Below are 10715 nucleotides of genomic sequence, written 5' to 3' on the forward strand. Positions count from 1 at the left end.
TACAGTAGTGGCTCTTCTTCACATACTCCATAGCCATTAAAGCTCTGAGCCAAACACAAATACTAGGTAACACAACCATGGAGAATCATAATTCTGAGCTTGTAGAAGCTATCTCCACCATCAAAATAAGCTCCCTCCATCTTTGATGTGGCTTCTCATTTTCTGCAACAGGAAAAGTAAAGAAAAATTAAAAAACAAAACAAAACAACAACAACAAAAAAAAAACCAAGAATAAAAATTATTTCACATAGTACTTAGCTTCCTCTATGTCCCCTAAACACCAGTTTACATATTACTTGTACAACTTCTAGCATACTTTTTTTGTGTGTAATGTATACCTATATTTATCCAGGTAGGTAAATGTATATGCAAATACACATTACTTAAAGATGATAAAATTATTTTAATAGATCTATCCAATTATGTAGGTATTTTTCTAGAGAGACATTTGAGACAAGCCTAAATTAATTCATGATAGAGAAAACCAGACCAAAAAATTTTAAACACTTATTTTTAGAACATAGCAAGTTTGGTATAAAACACTGGAATTTTCCTGCAACTTCTCTCAGGACTTAGGCTGGCTCTTAATATTTTATGCTTCATGATATATTAATAGCTTTGTATTTGAACTGCTTGTCTAGTGCCGAATAATCCTGACAAAGTTAACCCCTCAGTCAAAAATCCAAGTGGCCAATTTCTTTCTAAGAAATTAAAGTCCTAAACTGATACATTCAAATTTCAGAAATGTCATGATTGAAACAAAAAGTTGATATAATACATTTAAACATGGCATTCACAAAAGTAATTTAGAAATTTTATACTAAAATGTTAATGAGGAAGCATAATAATTATACTTCACCAAGATTTTAAAATAAGTCTGCCTTCTTATGATTTATAGAACAGACTTTCTAAATGGACTCTATTTACAGCAAGGAACATCTGTCTATTCATGTCATAAACCTAATTAACAATAGCAAAGAGACAATTCGTTGTTTCCAATTCAAGTTTTGGGAAGAGATACCTGACAGGTAGGTTGTTCAGTGTTGGGCATGCTCCTCTAAGTAGATTTACTTAACACGTGAAAACAACGTTGCAAGTAGAAAGTTTTCATTTTTCCACATCACTGGTATGAAGGCAAGAGAAGTCTCAGCCAGAATGGATTTAGAAAGTCAAGTACTTATCAGACTGGATTCTTGCCCTTAACAACCCTATAGTCTTGTGCCCTGCCATCTCTGCCTTTCCTTGTGAACTGCCTTTGAGTTGTGCTCAGGTGAACATTGGAATCCACCTTAGCAAGTCAGGGAGCCCTGAATTTACAGTAATGTTTAGAATTTCTTTAAAATACTCAGAAAGTATTTTAAAATGGATTTAGTGACACTACTTTGATACTTCTTGCCTTGTACAGAGCAGCTTCAACCTAGGTTGAAAAGAACATTTGCTTTTATCCATCATTTCTTCCCAAACACCTATTTCTTTAACCCTATTTTCCAGCTGATCTCCTCCTACTTTTGCAGAGTAGTGTTTTTTCATTTACATTGTCTAATTCAGGCAATTAGAACTTAGGCACCTCTGGGTAGAGCCCTTGTCTGCCTACGTGTTTCTGAAGCATTATGTACACTTACTGCACTCTATAAATAATAATAACAGTAATCATCCTCTATACAAAATTAGAATGTTAGCATATTCAACCAGTTTAGTATGCTGATTTGCTTTAGTGCTTCATAATTATCTCATGAAACCTATGGTATAATGGGCACTACATTATACAATCTTCCAAAAATATGTGAAGCTCCATGAAGCTTTGCCAGACCAAAAGGTCTATGATCAGAAGGAAAGATCAGAGGCTGTTAGGAGGATTGCAAGTTGGAGCTTAGGGAAACCCTGTTTATATAAATATGAAGTGCTGGAGATGTGGCTCAGCATGCATGAGACCCTGGGTTCAATCTCCAGTTCTGTGTGCAGTGTGTGTGTGTGTGCGCGCGCGCGCGCGCGCACGCGCACACACACACACACACACACACACACACACACCACAAACCGCCTAGAGGATTTTGGCCTGGGGCTGCACTCCTCCAGGATTTGAGGAAAACTGCTCCTGTGGTTTGAATGTTTGTGTCCCTCCTAAACTCAAATTGAAACATAATCCTCCAGGCAATAATATTAACAGAGGTGATTAGGTGATTAGGTCCTCAGGGCTTTGTCCTTAGGAATGGGACTAGTGCCTTTATTAAAATGGCTTGAGGGATCCTGTTTGGCCCCCTTTTTGCTGTTCTGCCATGGGAGGATGGAACAACAAGGGGACATCTTTGAAGCAAAGAGCAAACCTTCCCCAGTCACTGAACATGCCACCATCTTGATGCTGGGCTTCTCAGTCTCCAGAACTTTTAGAAATAAACTTCTGTTCTTTATAAATTGCCTAGTCAAGATATTTTGTTATAGCAGCAGGAATAGACTAAGACAAATGATATATAGGTGGAGGACTAAAGACCTTTAATAGAATTCAATACAGAATTATATAAATACTTTGTGTGTGTGTGTGTGTGTGTGTGTGTGTGTGTGTGTGAGAGAGAGAGAGAGAGAGAGAGAGAGAGAGAGAGAGCGAGCGATAGTTTATCTCTAACAAGTCCCTGCTCTGTAGTAGTCTAGAGAAACAAATTGCATATTTTTAGACTATATCTACATAAAGGAGCATTCTTTAAAAATCCAAGACACCTATGAAGAAATGCACAATTCCTTCAAAGCTTACCTGCTTATTTGTGCTACAAGACTGCCAATAGTGGCTTAAATTATAACAGCAATATTAGCAATGACACTGATATATGAAATTTTTTTCCTGGAACTTCTGAAACCTTAAAAAAAAGAAATAGCCTTGGGAAACCAAGTGAGGGAAAACTGTGCCCACTAACTACTTGAGAAATATTCAAGGAGGTGGCCATTGTCCATATGCTAATCACAGGGTCCCCCTACTTTTTCCATTTCTCTGAGACTTCCTGGGAACCAGGATAGATTTAGGCAAAGGGAAATAGGTAACTTCTCAGATGTTTTATGAAAGCTTTCTGTATCCCTTTGGCTGTTTTGTTGTTGTTTATTTGTTTGTTCATTTTTATTTTGTATTGTACCTTCCTGACTAATCTACACACACTTTTCAGTACTCCTTTTCAAGTGAATATGAAGAAAACAAGAAGGACATACATCCTGGATTAAAACAGGTTTTTCTTGTCTTGAGAAATAGTGAAAGGACCCCTACACTTACAATCTGGAGAGTTTTTTTGTTTTTGTTTTTAATAAGCTAAAGTCCCTTTGTTGTTGTTGTTGTTTGTTTGTTTGTTTTTTGTGGTGCTGGGGATTGAAGGTAAACCTCACATCCAAACCACAACATTCAGTAAGTTATACCTTTTCAAGATTAAAAAAGTAGATGTCTCACTTAACTTGTAGCCTTGCAAAGCCAAGCACCCCAGGGTATTATGGAAGCATCTCCCAGAGTATCTACAAAAGCCATATTTTCTTCTCAAGCCAATTCTCTGGTATGATTTAGATGTATTAGTAGAATGTTAGCCTTGAGCTTATTTTTCCATTTTGAGACTATCCTGAATCTACAAACCAAATTAGAGAGAACTGATATCTTAACAATTTTGAGTCTTTCAACCCATGAACACAATATATCTCTCCTTTTATTTAGATTTCTAAGGAGAGGTTTGGCATATTGCTTGTCATGTCTACCCTAAATATTTCATAATTTTGCTGTTGTTGTAAGTGATAAGATTTTTAACTTCAATTTCTGAACATTGAGAGCTAATAAAAATGATCTAAAAATGATAGTTGATTGCTAATATATTGAAACTCATTGACTTCTGTACATTAATATTATATCTTGCACCCTTTCTAAACTTAGTTCTGGTAATTTTTGGAAACATTTCCATAAGATATTGCTATAAGACAAATCAGACTAGCTGTGAAAAAAAAATGTTCCTTACTTCTTCCTTTCTGATTTTGGTGCCTTCTAGTTCTCTTCCTTGCTTGTTTGCACAGGATAGAGTCTATCTGATGATGAATGGAAGTGGTGAGAGTGGACAACTTTGCCTTATTTATTACCTTGGGGGGAAAAATATTCAGGCCTTCACCAATAAGTGTGATGTCAGTCAAAGATTTTTCATATTTGTTGAGAAGAAAATTTAATCAGGAGTGGATTTTAGCTTGTTCCAAATGTTTTTTTTTTTTTTTTGTATCTACTGAAATATTCATATGGGTGTTTGCTTTCTTAGTTTGATAATAAGATCAATGATATTGATAGGTTTTCAAATGTTTTTGTTTTGAGGAATAATGAAATGAGGTAAACCTCAGTGAGTCATACATATTATCTTTAAAATATACACAGTTGTTGGAGCTGAGGTTGTAGTTCAGTGGTAGAGAACTTGCTTCGCACAAGGTAGGCACTGGGTTTGATCCTCAGCACCACTTAAAAACAAATAAAAGTATTGTGTCCATCTACAACTAAAAATAAATAAATAAAATATACAGTTATGATGGTGTATATTCTAATACATCCATTGAAAATTTAAAATATTATAAGTTGTAAATGCATATAACACACCTAACTGCACATTATTGCTGTTATGGTTCAGATACAAAGTGTCCCCCAAAAGCATTGCTGTGAGACAACACAAGAATTTTCAAAGCTGAAAAGGTTAGATTATGAGAGCCCCAATCTAATCAGTGGATTAATCAACTGACATGAAATAACTGGTCAGTAACTATAGGCAAATAGGATGTGGCTGGAGGAAGTAGGTCACTTCACCTCCCCTTCCTGGCCATCATGTCTTGAGCTGTGTTCCTCATCAAGCCCTTCTGCCATGATGATGTACCTCATCTTGGGCCCAGCACTACAGAGTGAGTTGACCATGGACTGAAACCGTGACCCAACATAAACTTTTCCTTCTCTAAAATTGCTCCTGTCAGGTCTTTTGGTCAGAGCAACAACAATAACAGCAACAACAACAACAAAAAAGCAGACCAAAACATGGATTACTAACACAGTAGCTGTAGAGTTTCTGCTGTTCCCCTTGTGATCATGACTGGGAGCTGCAACTTGCAGCCTCTGCCAAGCATTATGAGAAAGTATCATTACAAGAGCACATTGTTGATGCAGGGAAAGATCAGACTTCAAAGTACAGTTTCCTCTGATTGTTCATCACTTTTGCACCATCATAAAGTTGAAAAATCACAAGTTGAACCATCCTAGGGGGAGAGACAACTGTACATTGTTGGATTCAATTTGCTAAAGTTTGAAGAAGAACTTTCAATCTGTGTTCATGAGAGGTATTTGTCAGTTTTCTTTCCTTGAATTATATACCTGGTTTTGATTTAAGGGAAATATTCACATAAAATGAGCTGGAAAGTATGCATAAAGCTGGAATAAATGAGTTTGTAATATGTCTTTATTTTCTATTTAATATCTGTAGAATCTGTAGTTAGGTTAGTTTCTTAAGGTAGAAGTTGAAGTCAATAATTTAAGACCACTCTTATCATACTGACATTTAATGCTGTACATTTCTTTCTAATTACTGCTTTAATGGTATCCCACAATAATTTATGTTGTTTTCATTTTCACTTAGTACAAAATGTTTTCTGATTTCTTTATGAACTTTTATTTGTCCCACAGTTTTTTTTAAGTGTTACAGAGACTCCAAATACTTAGAAAATTTCCAGAGATTTTTCTGTCATTAATTTCCAAATTAACTCCACTGTGTTAAGAGAACATTTTGAGAATTTTCTATGACTCAAAATATGATCTACCTTGACAAATATTTTCATGCACAATTGAAAGGAATATGTATTCTGCTGCTACTGGATATTCTATAAATATCAATTAAATTATTTAAATTAAAGTTAATTTACAATATTTTAAAGGTTTTCTACATGTTTACTGATATTCTGTCTACTTGTTATGTGACTACATTTGTGGATTTGTCTATCCTTGCAGTTCTTTATAGTACTTTCTTCATGTATTTTGGAGCTCTTTGATTGGGTACATAAAAATTTAAGATTTTTATGTCCTCTTGATAAGTTGAAGCCTTTATCATTACAAGATCATATTTTTCCTAAATAATATTCTTTGCTCTAAAGTCTACTTTGGTATTGATATATTCACTCAAATTTTCTTTACAATATTATAGCATGGCATTTTATTTATTTTTTATCATTTTACTTTCAACTCATTTGCCCTATATATATTTAAAATGAGCTTCCTATAGGCAGCTTATAGTTGAGTCTTAGTTTTTAATTAATGTGAAATTTTCTGCCTTTTGGTTAGAATATTTAAACCATTTAAGTTTGTGATTAATTACATAGCCAGATTTAAAACTACTATCTCATCTCATCTGTCCTTTGTTCTCCTTTTCTTCTTTCCCTGCATGATTTTGAATAAATTGAACATTTATTTTATCTCCTTTGTTGGTTTATTAGATATAACTCTTTGTTTTGTTATTTTTGCAGTTGCTTTAGGGTTTTCCTTTAACATCTTTAGCTTACCTTTACCTTTCAGTGATGTTGTATCATGACATAGTTTGTAAAAGAATCTCACAACAGTGTTCTTCCATTTTATACCTCCTACCTTTTTTGTCATCATTGTTGTATATTTTATTTTTACATGTTTTAAACTCCATAATACATTGTTATCATTTTCTCATTAAATAGTGAATTATCCTTTGCTGAGATTTAAATAAATGGGAAAACATTATTTTATACTTACACACATAGTTACCATTTCCAGTGCTTTTAAATCTTTTATGAACATCTTTATTTCCATCTGGTATTTTCATTCTGTCTGAAGGACTTCCTTTAGCATTTTTTATAGTGTGTGTCTGTTGGTGATGTATTCTTTCAGCTTTTATATGTCTGAAAAAGTCTATTTCAAATTTGTATTCAAATGTTGTTTTCACTGAGCATAGAATTTCCAGTTGATAGGTTCCTTTCTTTCTTTCTTTTTTAATTTTTTAGTGCTTTAGAGTTGTCCCACTATCTTCTTACTTGCATTGTTTTTGTTGAAAAAATATGCTGTAGATCTTGTCTTTGTTCCTCTCTCTTAACATGTCTTTTCTCTAGCTCTTTTTGAGATTTTCTTCTTGCTACAGTTTGGAGAATGTAATTATGAAGTATGCTGGTACAGTTTTCTTCATGTCTTTCATGCTTGGACTTCATCTTGGATCTAGTAATCCCTCTCCTGAGGGAGAAATTAAAATAAAAAAAGGTATTTTCATATAAAGTTCTCTATGCAAATGTTCACAGCATCTTTATTCATAGTCACCAAAGACTGGAACTAAACCATATGTCCTTCAAGAGGAAATTAATGAACAATATGTGATACATCCACATAATAGGATACTACTCAACAACGACAACAACAACAAAATGAACTGTTGATAAATGAAACAGGATGGATGAATCTCAAATGCATTATGCTAAGTGAAAATAACCAGATGCAAAAAAATTAAAAATAAAAATAAAGAACAAATGAGTCCATGTATATGATATTCTGGAAAACAAGAATCATTGGGATGGTGAAGAGATCTGTAGTTGAAAACGGTTAGAGCTTGGAGGAGAATTTGAAAACAAAGGGCAAGGATAAGGGCCTTGGAGTGGGGGTGGAGACAATAGCACTGTTGTTGTTATCGTCATTGTGGTGGGGATTTGTGACTCTTTGCATTTGTCAAAACTCACAAACCTCTAAGCCAAAAAGAGTGGGCCTTATTGTATATAATCAAACAATAAAATTTGAAAACCTATATACAAAATATTGAAACACCACTTTTCCATGACTCAGCTAGGTGTATTCACCAAGGTTGGAGACTACAGAATTATTTTCTTGAGATATAAAAAGACTATGAGTGCAGGATGAGAGGAATATTTGCATATATTGACATTTACAGAAGCGCTCCTGAAACAGCTGGGCCTCTTGCTGGGAAACTATCACAAAGCCCTTTTTTGGTGTGTCCTGCTTGTACACACACATTCCAAATAGCTTCTTAGCCTAAACTGACATCAAAAAAAACTTCATTTGAGGAAAATCCCTAATACAAAAGACAATACTATACAAACACCGAAACGAATACAAACACAGAAAGGGCTAAAACTCAGTAAAAATGAGGCGATATAGAAATTTGAAGAAAATTTTAAAACATTTATTTAATATCCTCAAAGGGCTAAGAGAAGAAATTGAGTCTTTTTTAAAAAGTGTAAAAAGGATATAGAAAGCAATTAAAATTTTTATGGAATTTAAATGTAGGGTAGAAAAAAAATAAAACATATCAGAAGGGCTAGATAAATTCAGAAATATCTTCCAGGAAATAGAACTAAGGATAAAGAGATAGTAAACATGAAATTAAAATTCTGGAAAGTTGCATGATTAATTCAAAACACCAAATCCAAATTATCTGAGTGGTAAAGAAAAAGATACCAGAGGACAGGAAATTTGACCAGCAAAAGATACAAAGTAATTCCTAGACTTGAAATTATAAGCCCAGAAAAAAAATGAATGAGAAAGGTCCCAACCGAAGTGTCAGTGTGAAGTTTCCAGAGATAAAAGTTTGGTTGCATGTTAAAGAATCAGAATGACCTACTTCTTATGAAAGACATTGGCAGTCAGAAGACAATGGAACAAAGGCTTCAGAATTGTGAGGAAAAAATAGAATTCATATCCAGCTAACCTATCAAAAGTATAAAATTGATAAAAACATTTTCTTAGACATTCAAGATTGTAAAAGTGTTACTTGCCCATGAGCTATTTCTCAGAAAGTTACTATAGCATATTATGGAGAAAAATAAGAATTTATAAGAAAAACAAAGACAGTAAATCTAAGAATCAGGGGAACTAATACAGAAATAAAGCAGAGAGGAATCTCAGGATGTCATCTCTGCAATAGGCCAGATCAAGCCATTCAGATTGCAAAATGATATATTGTTATATTGTGTGTATGTACAAATTTGTAACAATGAATCTTACTGTTATGTACAATTATAATGCACCAATAAAAAAGAAAAAATTTAAAGTAAAATGAAATAAAATGAACAATGACATAAAAGTGCAAGAAATCTGTCTCTACAGGAAAACAAACTGGAATCAGTAGATTATCTGCTATATTTGGCAAGTAGAAAGTGGTATTAAAATAGTATAAAAGGTTTTAGAGTTCTTAGGAAAAGTTTGAGAACAATTCATTATGGAAACATTAAAAGAAACTAGCAAATAAAAATGAAGCCAATGTCAACTCCAAGGAAAACATAAAGTCTCATATGAAAAAATAATGTAGGGCTGGGGGTATAACTTAGTTGGTAGAGTGCTTGCCTTGCATGCACAAGGCCCTGGGTTCAATCCCCAGCACCACCAAATACACACACACACACACACACACACACACACATAATTGTATAACAGTATTTTGCTCAACATTGAATAAAACTTTCATAGTTACAAAACTGCAACACTGATTAATGATTCATTAAAAATTACAAGTGTATTGGGATGATGGAGGAAAGAGGATGTATGTTAAGGCATGGGTGATCTCATCAGAATTCCAAATACTTTCTTTCACATCTAAGACTCAACAGACAATGACTAAAATTGAAATATAAGTCCATATTTAAAATTATAGAGGTAATAATCAGAAGAAACAACAAAAAGAAGTGAAGATGTTACCTGTGAGAAACCCAACTTGGAGATGGGGGCAAGTGAGAGTGCTATTTTTTAGATGTCTTAATTTATATTTTAAAAAAAAGTCATGCATGTTTTACGTGGATAAAAATATAACTAAAAATTATAATTGCAGTAACCTATTATGAGAATGTTAGAGTGGAGGACTGCCTAATAATATTTTTGGAGAGAAAGGAAACTGTTTTCTGTTTTCCAAATCTGCCTAGGCATAGAGCTCACCATGCTAGTTCCTAGGGAAGAAAAGGGGCACAGCATGATTCTTCTTTCACACCTTGTTATGGCATTGTTTTCTTTAAAGAAGCCAAGGTAAAAACTCCTATATTTTACAGTTTTATTTTAACTCTATTTTTTTGTGGTCATTTAAAATAGATTTTCCTTTTTGCCATTATAAATAGTTACCCAGGACTTTAATACCCGTAATAGTTGGCAGCCTTGGACAGCCAACTTGTCTATGTAAGATTGCTCCTGACGTTATGAAATTGACATAAGTAAATGTCACCATAGACAGGAAAATATGGAATCAGATTTTAGCAAATTCAGCTCTTAGACTCTGTAAGAAATAATTCAGGCCTCTGAAAATGTCCCAGGATGACATCTCAGGGCTGAAGTCCTATGCCAAGCTCCATGAAGCTCTACTACTGAAATGCTTTATGCAAGTTTTGGTCAAGTGGTGAATTTCAGAAGATCTATAGAGATTTCTTAGGGAACTCCAGGACAGTCTTAAAATACCTCATAGCCTCAGGACAGTGACTAATAAAATAAAAACATACCTCTGAAGATCTCCCAGAACCTTGGAGGAGAATTAATTTTGACTTGTGTCATTTTTTTTTGGCTCAGCCAACTGTGAATTTCTATTGTACTAGGCATGTTAAGTATACAGACAATGGACACAATTATGATAGTTCAACATAAACAAGCCAGATGAAGAAAAATTCCATGAACTTTTCCTTGTAAGATGTCTATAGATGAATTCTTTAAAAAAGAAACAGACTATTGATCTATGTTGTTGACA

General features: G+C 33.9%; 1 non-coding gene across 1 annotated transcript; it reads left to right on the forward strand.

Moving 5' to 3' along the window:
* Window positions 1–9306: 9306 nt before the first annotated feature.
* Trnaa-ugc (transfer RNA alanine (anticodon UGC)) lies at window positions 9307–9379 on the forward strand. The gene has a single exon. It is a non-coding gene; the product is annotated as a tRNA-Ala (tRNA).
* Window positions 9380–10715: the final 1336 nt, after the last annotated feature.

Source organism: Marmota flaviventris, chromosome 17 (assembly GCF_047511675.1).
Source record: "Marmota flaviventris isolate mMarFla1 chromosome 17, mMarFla1.hap1, whole genome shotgun sequence".
Taxonomy (NCBI): Eukaryota; Metazoa; Chordata; class Mammalia; order Rodentia; family Sciuridae; genus Marmota; species Marmota flaviventris.